General features: G+C 35.0%; 1 protein-coding gene across 3 annotated transcripts in view; it reads right to left on the bottom strand.

Moving 5' to 3' along the window:
- Window positions 1–4,199, bottom strand: part of LOC127881901 (uncharacterized) — a 33,656-nt gene extending 29,457 nt beyond the window's left edge. For 2 of the 3 annotated variants that reach the window (XM_052430106.1, XM_052430104.1), the window contains exon 1: window positions 4,109–4,199. The gene's annotated coding sequence lies outside the window, so the exon portion shown is untranslated. The remainder of the gene's footprint in view (window positions 1–4,108) is intronic. The other variant, XM_052430105.1, reaches the window with a different exon arrangement.
- Window positions 4,200–10,978: the final 6,779 nt, after the last annotated feature.

The raw sequence follows: 10,978 nt of genomic DNA on the forward strand, positions 1-10,978 counted from the left end.
CTATTTCGGGTCACCGTGACCTTTGACCTAGTGACCTCAAAATCAATAGGGGTCATCTGCGAGTCATGATCAATGTACCTATGAAGTTTCATGATCCTAGGCCCAAGCGTTCTTGAGTTATCATCTGACAACCACCTGGTGTACGGACCGACAGACAGACCGACATGAGCAAAGCAATTTACCCCCTCTTCTTCGAAGGGGGGCATAAAAACAAGTTTTACAACTGTGTTTAACTGTTATAAACATATATTTCTATATATGGGACTATCTATAAGACAAAAGAGTGGACTTTAACTCAATCTATATAACAGTAATCAGGGCTTTCCTTTGACCCGAGCTCCCGGGTTTTGACGCTTGAAAATTACAGAAGACCCCTTTTTGACTCTTGAGAAAATTACGTCATGCGTCACATTTGACCCGGGGGAATATACCGACTTGCGTCAACGAGATCATAAGTTGTTAAGACTAAGCGATAATTGGCTCGGGGCGGAGTATCTCATTTAGTACACGCTAATCGTTGACGCCCGTTTCCAATCATCGAAGCACAAGTCCACCCAGTAGGCGGAGTTTGGTTAATTAAGAAATCTAGTATTGACCAATTAAAACACTGCTGGTTCGATGACGCGTGTATTAACTTTCCATTATTTATCATAGCGTTTGTTATCAGCTGTTTGCGGAAAAGACGTGTATTAAACCCACCTAGTTGCAATAATCCAACTCCCAGCTATTGACCCTCTGAGCTGTACGTATGTACTCATAAAAGCTCAGAGCATTTAAGAAGAACTATAAACCCACCAAAACAGAATGGACTCATCCGCTTCAGTTTTAATAATATTCAATATAAAATAATAACATCCATATCCACATAACACCGTAAAGCATATTTTGAGATATTTCCAGAGTATGGCAGAATGTATTTCCAAAGCTGAATGCACCCATCACTGTTTCACTTCATGATTGCTCAGTTCAAAGACGCGCGAAAGTTATGCTGGCATATGTACTGTCTACAACGTCAAATTACACGCTTTGCATCAAAGTTGCTAAAAATAACTATAGAACCGATACAACTGGCCTTGTGGCAAAGTGACAATTTTTGCATGAGCTAATTGATTACAAAATACATGTAGGCGTAATAATTGACCGTTTGAGAAGGCATAGAAAACGGCGTGTTGGTCGCACGTCTTCCGTGAAGATGGCACATGAAATAATTAAAGGGCGTCGGAATTTTTGATGGGATTAAATACGGAGGCACCTTTATCGGCGAGTATAAATAATTTCCTTTTATAGTTTACCGATTTATATTGTGTTTAGGTACCACCCGTATGTTGTTTTTTTTGTGATAGCCAGCGGAAATGTTTTTTTTTCACATTTTGTATTTCATTCTTAATTTAATAGCCACGCGAAACGGTCAAACAAAGTTATTGGATAAAGTGTAATTGTGCAAAGTGTAATTGTGCTAGTGCATTCGGAAAATGTCGCAGAGAAACCTTTTCGAATTCGGATTCGGTAGTTACTCTGAAAGTGTGTGTAAGACGCCAACAACAAAGCGTACTTTAGATCTAAATGACAGTGCTCCTAACACCCCCAAACGTGCGAAAGAAGAACATATGACATATTACTCTGCTGTATACATGAAGTTAATGTTGTATTAGAATACATGTTTTGTATTTATTAATCATTGAAATATTGTGTTTAAATGCATAGTGTTGTAGTGACAGTAAAATGTAAGAAATAAATGTTAACATACATGTATCTTTTTATTTGTTGCTTTTTATATATTATATCTCAGTAATTTGCTTAAATTGCAAAAAATCATTGACTCTCCTGCGTTATTATTAGGACTCTCAGAAGTTTGATTTTGACTCTTGAAAATATGGTCCCAAGAGTCCTTGACTCTTGAGATTTGAGGTATAAGGAAAGCCCTGGTAATCAAAGATCTATTAATATATATTAATAGATCTTTGCAGTAATCTAATTTAAATGTAGGTCAGTAGGTAGGCTTTTTTTTCTTACCACAACACTTAATTGAATATTTAACTCAACGAGAATGTCATTATTTTCAGGTATCAGCAGTGTGAAATGCATGACGACATAGTACTAACTTTCAGATATAGTTCTTAACAAGATGTTTGATCCAGATTGTCTTTATCTGTAAATTATTGTACAAATACATATTCTTTGAAAACGAAAGACTGCATTTTGAATAAAGCATTTATTGACTAGAATAAATGTAAATGAAACAAAACATATACAACAAGGGCTGTTTGTAAAACATGCATGCCCCCCATATGGGCTGTCCGTTGTAGTGGCAGCCATTGTGTGAATACGATTTTTGTCACTGTGACCTTGACCTTTGACCTAGTGACCTGAAAATCAATAGGGGTCATCTGCGAGTCACAATCAATGTACCTATGAAGTGTCATGATCCTAGGCAAAAGCGTTCTTGAGTTATCATCCGAAAATCATTTTACTATTTCGGGTCGCCGTGACCTTGACCTTTTACCTTGTGACCTAAAAATCAATAGAGGTCATCTGCAAGTCATGATCAATCTACCTATGAATTTTCATGATCCTAGGCGTATTCGTTCTCGAGTTATCATCCGAAAACCATTTTACTATTTCGGGTCACCGTGACATTGACCTTTGACCTAGTGACCTCAAAATCAATAGGGGTCATCTGCGAGTTATAATCAATCTACCCATGAAGTTTCATGATCCTAGGCGTATGCATTCTTGAGTTATCATCCGGAAACCATTTTACTATTTCGGGTCACCGTGACCTTGACCTTTGACCTAGTGACCTTAAAATCAATATGGGTCATCTGCAAGTCATGATCAATGTACCTATGAAGTTTCATGATCCTAGGCCTAAGCGTTCTTGAGTTATCGTCTGAAAACCACCTGGTGGACGGACCGACCGACAGACCGACATGAGCAAAGCAATATACCCCCACTTCTTCGAAGGGGGGCATAAAAATAACAGTTCTGAACGATTCAGACGCTTTCCGCAGTTGCGTAAATTTCCGACATAAAATTCGGACGCGGATTTTGTAACAGAAAAAGCTATTGTCTTTATCTGTAAATTACTGTACAATAAATGAAAACTAAAGACTGCATTTTGAATAAGCATTTATTGATTAGAATAAATGTAAATGAAACAAAACATTAACAAAAATAACAGTTCTGAACGATTCAGACGCTTTCCGCAGTTGCGTTAATTTCGGACATTAAATTCGGATGTGGATTTCATAACAGAAAACACTTTTGAGTCGGCGGTTAAAAAACAGGGTCGGTTGGGTAACCGGAAACAAGACTTCTTTTTTATTAGCCTATATTGGAAAAACCGATAAAACGGACCGTGATATACTGGAGTCAATTTTCAACTATATATCAGCAATTTTTTTTAAATTTTCTGAGGGGGAAAAAAATCAGTTTTTTGGGGAAAAAAATATACTTTTCAGGTAGGGGACTGCAGACGAAATTCAGCGGCAGATTTTATAGATTGAGGGCCCTGCATCAAATTACGTAGTCTTCATTCATAAACAGTGTGATTACAATCAAAGTGATGTCATACTTATCTCTAAATATAAACAAATATTTTGCTTATTGATTCAAATAAAAGGGAAATAAGCAGATGCATTATTCGAGATATAGTCACAATAAATACAGAGACAAATGTTAGATTTTTTAAAAGTCGTAAATTTGATCATTTTTATCTATTTTATCATAATGATCAATCAAGAGACGCCGATTATTTCCTCAGAAAATTTCCAGTTCCGGGTCGGATATTGCACGCGCTGATAGTGATACCAAACTTCGCAAAACAACAACCTGTACAGTCAAATACTCATGTTACCGTATAGCTTTCCTCAAGCAAGCCTATGGCTTGCTCTTCGAGCTCGCTATTATAAATATGAAATTATTACTAAAATAAGGGTGTGGCCGAAATTATAGGGTTGGATGAATACAGAATAGATAGGAAAGAAGGCAAGGTTAATCGACATTGTTTGCAATAACAGAATAAGGAAATAATAAATTGCAGAATAAATGTTACTTCAGCACATGTATTTAAAATTAACATATTTTATAATGCAATCATATATCTTACTCGAATATGGCTGTGAACACATTAGCTAAAGAATTATATTCGAAGATCATGTTAAACTTTAAAGCAAAAAACATTCACTCCGATTAATCGCATAAAATATATGAATTATAATAATCGCAAGGACAGGTTACACACTACGAGAATTTTAAGTTGTTCACCGAACGAAGAATTCATTTTACCGCTAGAATCAATCTCTATATAATCCATTTTCATCATAAATATTTGAGACATCTGTCGCTTTGACAAGCTCCTTTTATTGTAATTTAACAGTTACATAGTGTGAACAATCTGCATATGGATTGACTTGAGACAGTTTGTCTCTACGTGGATAAGGTCATTCCTGATCAACCGCAGGCAAAGGGTTGCGGTTGAAGGTCAAATCTCCGATAAATTACACGTGTTATCCGGTGTCCCACAGGGTTCTGTTGTTTTACCCTGTCTGTTTCTGGCATACATCAATGACCTGCCAGAAACTGTGAAAAGTAAGACAAGGTTATTTGCGGATGACACAATAGTCTACCTAATAATTCTGGGACAGACAGACGCAAACCGACTTCAAGAGGACTTACAGAGACTTGAAGGCTGGGAGCGGGACTGGGCTATGGAGTTCAACCCGGACAAGTGTGAGATGCTAAGGATCACCCGTAAAAAGAACCCATCGTCTTCCAATATACACTACATGATAAAACCCTAAAATCCACCGAAACTGCTAAGTAAATTGGAGCAACTATTTCAAAAGATTTAAATTTGACCCATCACATTAATAAGATGACCTCCAAGGCAAAAAACTCTCCAAGATTCATACAGAGAAACATCAAAACTCAAAATTAGAAAATAAAAACCACAGCCTACTTCACATATGTTAGACCCCAACTAGAATATTGCTCTGTAATTTGGCACCCTTGGCAGAAATAAAGAAAGTGTCCAAAGAGCTGCGGCTAGATATGTTTGTAACAACTATAACTTCCAAAGTAACGTAACCCATATGTTAAATGATCTCGGTTGGCCCACCCTAGAAAGCCGCAGACTTCAAACCTCCCTCATCTTAATACTCTATAAAATTCAGTATAACCTTGTTTACGTTGACCATGACCACCTCACCCCTACCCATAACTTGAACTTTCTGATCCCTCATTCCCGTACCCAGTACTACCTAAACTCCTTCTTCCCCAGAACCCTAAGGCATTGGAATAGTCTCCCATGCCAGGTCAAGTCCAGTCCCAGACTAGATATATTCAAAGATAGGCTGGTGACAGCTACAACCTAGCCACCTAACTATGTTTTTAATCTTGCACACTTTGAACTTTCATCTTTTAACCTGCACTAATATCTTATTTTTAACACAGTTTTCTTGACAGCGACTCCCAGTTATAGTCAGAATTGATTGCTCGAGAGTAACACGTAGACGTAGTTAGGAGTAAGCTGCACAAGCATTTGCATATGTCTATCCGTACGTAGTATATTGGCCCTCTTAATGAATACATAATTTCACAATTTTGGAAGAGAACAAATACAAACTAAACACGCATGTGTTACATATCAATCTATAGGTAAATGTGTACTCTTGGACATAACAACGAAAACTGCATTTAAATCGGCATTGTTTTGAAAAAATACTGGCTAGACTTAATAAGCTCCCTGTAGTAATCTGTATGATGTACAATTGTTCTCATAATATCGGCCCTTCTGATTGGTGCTAAGGTTGATAACTATGCGCATGTGCTTGTTCTAAAAATAGTATCTTAATAGAAAAACGAAACTCGTGCTCACCCAAGCAAAAAAAAAAGATGTGAATGAATCGGTCTAACAAATCATAAACAAATTAGTGATTTGTTCACGATTTGGTACCGATTGAAATCACATGCAAATGAGCTAATGAATCGCCAATCAATCGTAAACAAATCGTGCTAATAAATCGGGATAAAATCAACTAAATAATGAATCGGTATTAAATCGGGTCTATTGAATTGGTACCAAATCGCTAACAAATCGTAAATAAATCGGTATCAACATGTAAACAAATCAGTAACAAATCGGTCTAATGAATCCGTACCAAATCGGACTTATAAATCGGTACGAAATCAGTCTAATGAATCGGTATCAAATCGGACTAATGGATCGGTACCAAAAAAGTCTAATGAATCGGTATCAAATCGGACTAATAAATCGGTACCAAATTGAATTTTAACAGTGCATATAAATATACATCTTTTAATATTAAAATCATTCCGTAAATAATATAATCTGTTGATTAATGCACATGCGACAGAAAACAATCATTACTAGCCTGTACGAAATGTTCCGCCCGGAATTGAGACGGAATTTTATTGACAGTTCCGCCTGGAAAATTGTTGATTCCGCCCGGAATATAGTGGTTACAAGAAAGAATGTTTTCCAGGCGGAAACGAGGCGGAAACGGGGCGGAAATGGGGCGGAATTTGGGGCGAAATATGCTAATGAGGCGGAAAAGATTTCCGGGCGGAAATTATTTTTGCATGCTGACAAAGGGGGATTTTGGGGCGGAATATGCTAATGAGGCGGAAAAGATTTCCGGGCGTAAATTAGACTGGGATGGAAATTTCCGGGCGGAATTTATTTCCGGGCGGAAATGACAGTAGAATATGTGAAAGATTCCGAGGGGGGTGGTATTATGAACTACTCCGGTTATACATAGCTCCTTAAGCTGCTGATGGATTGACGGACATTAAGTGGTCACACAAGCTAAACAACTTTTTAAAAATAACAAAAACAACATGTACCCTTCAATCTTTTTCCAGATACAGTCAGTCATAAAACAAACATTTTTTGCAGATGACACAACATACTCCATTGATGGAACAATTAACTCATTCACTGCTTTAATAAACGCAATACAAGACTTTAGTGAAATATCTGGCTTAAAACTAAATACCCAAAAATCAACAGTTATGCGTGTTAATGGTTCACTAAAACATTCACTAATTAAATTTAAGGAATACAAAATCTTTATCTGCATGGACCTCTGATGGAGCTGAAACACTTGGTTTCTATTTAACAAATGACAAAAATCTTGATTATATGGCAAAAACATTCAATAAGATATAGACACCTTTTACTGCATTATGTCTTTTATATAATATGAAATTACTGCAAATATTATAAACTGGCTTGAGCATTCATTTTAAATGTTATAGGTAAACCACCTGCCAAAACAGATATTACTCTAAAACAATATAACTATAATAAACACAGCATAATATAAGAAAACAATACAAAGTAAATATTCTAAGAAACAAATCTGTTTAGTAGTTCGGAGCATTTAAAAAAGTTCCGTCACTGAATCGCCCTTTTTTACACACTGAATGTTGACTTCCACATTTTACTTAATTATTTAAGAATGTTCATCAAAATTAGATTAATTCATCATATTATTAAAACTTCAAATTGAAAAAGTCCAATCATTGCTTTGAAACTGCATTTCAAATTTTCAAGCCAATAACAGGTCTTGCAAACACCGCGCTGTTATTTTCATATTTCTGACACACAAGAGTTTGTCTTATCAGGCTGTAGTATCATATTACTCCATATTACTCATGCATTCTTTGTTTACAATTAACTAGGGGAATGTCTTTAAACAAAACACTACTGATAAACAGGGATAAATGTACTGCATACAATTTTCACAACAATTTTCAACTTGCATACAGCCCTTAAACAAATTTGTTCTACGACCCTTAATTCATAGATATTTTAAATACATAGTAGATTTACATGTACTTCAAATGTTGTAAGGTAAATTATCATAACAAAGTGATTTAATTATAAGGTCTTATAAAAATAAGCCTGAGCCAAAATATATACAAATTTCATTCAGAACAGTATTTATCTTAGTTAATTATTTTTCTCCAAATTTTAAGGAGTGAAAACTTGCAGCTGAATTTGTGGATTAGTCCTTTTTTTTCAGAGTCATTCAAGCCTTAAATTTGTGCCATTTCAAGCTCATTTCAGCCTTTTTTTCATGGGCTAACTATTGTATGAATTGAATATTAATGTTGTTTACCTTGTGTATGGCAAATGTTTCCTACAATAACCATTTAGAAACTGAAATCAGAACTCTGTTTTTAAAATATCTTAAGTCCCATTTTGAAATTTTTTATCAATAGTTTTCCAAGTCCAACATTGAATTGTATTGTAGATGCTTCAGACATTATTGAAATGTGAGTATGTGTTGATGTTGACAACAAAGTTTGTTTTTCTGTCGGACCAAACTAGTACGAGAAAAATTTGTAGACCTGTATGATACCGGTATTAAAATGGCTGAGTGCAATGTTTTTTGTTTTACTTTAATTAACATCTGCAATTAAAAAAGAGTACATTGAATGATTGAAAAAAAAAGATTTACTTTCAAAATAAGACTATTGTCATAGCCTGGAAGTCCGCATCTATTGTCCTAGCCTGGAAGTCCGCATCAGCTTTTCTGCTTGACAATGAAAAAAGGTCACACCAGCTAGCATTTAGTCAATTTATGCATTATTTAAGAAAAAATAAATATGTCCTTCAAGATTTGTGCATATAATTTAAATCATGAGTGCGTAGAATGCACTTACAAGTAAGTGATTTCATTTGCACATCAAAACTTTTGCCCATATTTTATTCTGCGATAAAATATAGGGAGACATATATTATTTCAATTCTAACCAAGATGATACAGCACTCTTGTTCATCTTTCAGAACATCAAGACATATTTGAATTGAGCATCATTTGAGTACAATGAATCGTTAATGAATGGTATTGACAAAAATATATGTTTCTAATGAATGTATTGAAATCAGTGTATTATAATGTCAAGTATAATGAATCGGCAATAAATGGTACTGATACCAATTTCTATTTCATATCAATCGTAAACAAATCGTGTTTATATAATGAATCGGTAATAAATCGTGGGCGGGACTTTCTTCATGGTGCACGATTAGTTAACGATTGATTTAATCAATCGTATTGAAATCATACTTATAAATCGGAAAAGTACGATTTGTTCACGATTTGTTCGCGATTTTCATACGATTTATTGTTGATTTTTTGGTTTGGGCATGTTGTTCTTAAACTTTTTTTACATTTTATTAAAAATAAGCGACATATACAATATTTGAGCAAGCTTCTAATTAACCATCAACAACGTAACTTAATTGTGTGAACTACGTAATTTAAATATCATTGAAATACCCTGAAATAAACATGACCTACTTTCCACTGAACACTGGAAATCATGAGAATGATCGTCGTAATAGTCAGCGATAACCATCAAATAAATTACAACTTCTAAAAATTGACAAAAACATAATTTCCAGCACTTCTTGAGGGTTTTTTCGGTAAAGTCACGATACTATGAGGAGAGCCGATACTATGAGAATAAGGGATAGTGGTAATGATACATGCTACAATAATACTGAAAAAGATTCAGTTTTAGGGGTAATATGTCCCTAATGCTGCTTTGCACGCTCTACTATTCAGACATTTCACTAAAATAATGAGTTTTGTTGACAAAGACGTGGTGCTTACCAGTAATCTTTTTTTTGATATCCCTTATTCTACAGGGTCTGCTTTAGAGTTTATTTTTTGTTCTGTTGTTTTACCATTCTTTCATCTCTATGAGTGAGGATTCGAGTGGGGCAGGTTATTCGTTGATCATTCCATCAGGAAACTTGTGTGTACTCTTTAAATAATTTCTGTAACTGTCAATGTCAAGGTAATTTTAGGTAAAAGGTCAAATGTAAGAAAGACTCTTTACTTAACTTTTACTAGGTGGTTGGCTGTACGTCAGAACCAGGCAGCTTATATGAAGGTGATGGTCAAGTCAAAGGTAAAAACAGCAATTTCTTGACAAAGCTCTGTGCTATATCTACGTGAAACCGGTTTGAAGGGTTAATTATTGTTTAAGATCAGTGACATCTGATGGCTGTATATGTAAATTTAAAACATACACTTAATCGCACTTCTAACGCAACACTGTTTACATTGTAACTCCTCAAAACGGCTCAAGAAATCAACATGATATTGTATGTATGTTGTTATCCGTTGTTATCCGAGGTCATCTTTGCATTCAAATCATTCATCCATGACGCGCTTACTTTTCAGGCCACACATGGATGAATGTGTAAATTATTGAATTTTATTTTCTTATGGCATTCTGATCGAATTTGTTTTTTGTTTAAACATTAACTGATTAATCATTTTTGTGAGGAGTTGCATATTGTTGTAAAGAAACGACCAAAGGCCATGCGCGCCCGTTGGGTCCTTCAACGCACTCATTATTTGTAATGTATAAATTTTCCTCATGTATTCATCAGATAGAATTGGTTTTGGATGAGCTACATGTGTTAACCTGTCATAAGAGTAATCAGTTGACATACATGATACTGAGAAAACTGACACCTGAATACTTTTTTGTGCAAGTTATATTTAAGTAGCTATTTAATGGTGTACATGGAAAGAAAATATTTTTAGAATCTGTTTTTAATGTGTTGTTTAAATACCGGTACTTGATTAAAGTCGGATATGCATTTAAATTTGATTTCGATTAGATATGATATAATTAGTTATGACCGACAGATACACATAACCGTTTATTGACGTCTCACCTTTGCAAAAATGACATATATATATTCACAAAGCCACTCATAACCGAGTTAAGAGAGACGAATATTTGGAATCCCTTAAATATAATTGTATGTGTATGTGCAAAATACAATTTATAAAAAGCAATATATACGGTGTTCAATTGAAACATAATCTTACTTCAAATATCACGACAGGCTCTGGTCCTGGATTTATTGAAATGTTCATATGACAATACAAACGATAATTTTTGCGTTGTACTTAAGAAATTA

Source organism: Dreissena polymorpha, chromosome 5 (genome assembly GCF_020536995.1).
Source record: "Dreissena polymorpha isolate Duluth1 chromosome 5, UMN_Dpol_1.0, whole genome shotgun sequence".
Lineage (NCBI taxonomy): Eukaryota > Metazoa > Mollusca > Bivalvia > Myida > Dreissenidae > Dreissena > Dreissena polymorpha.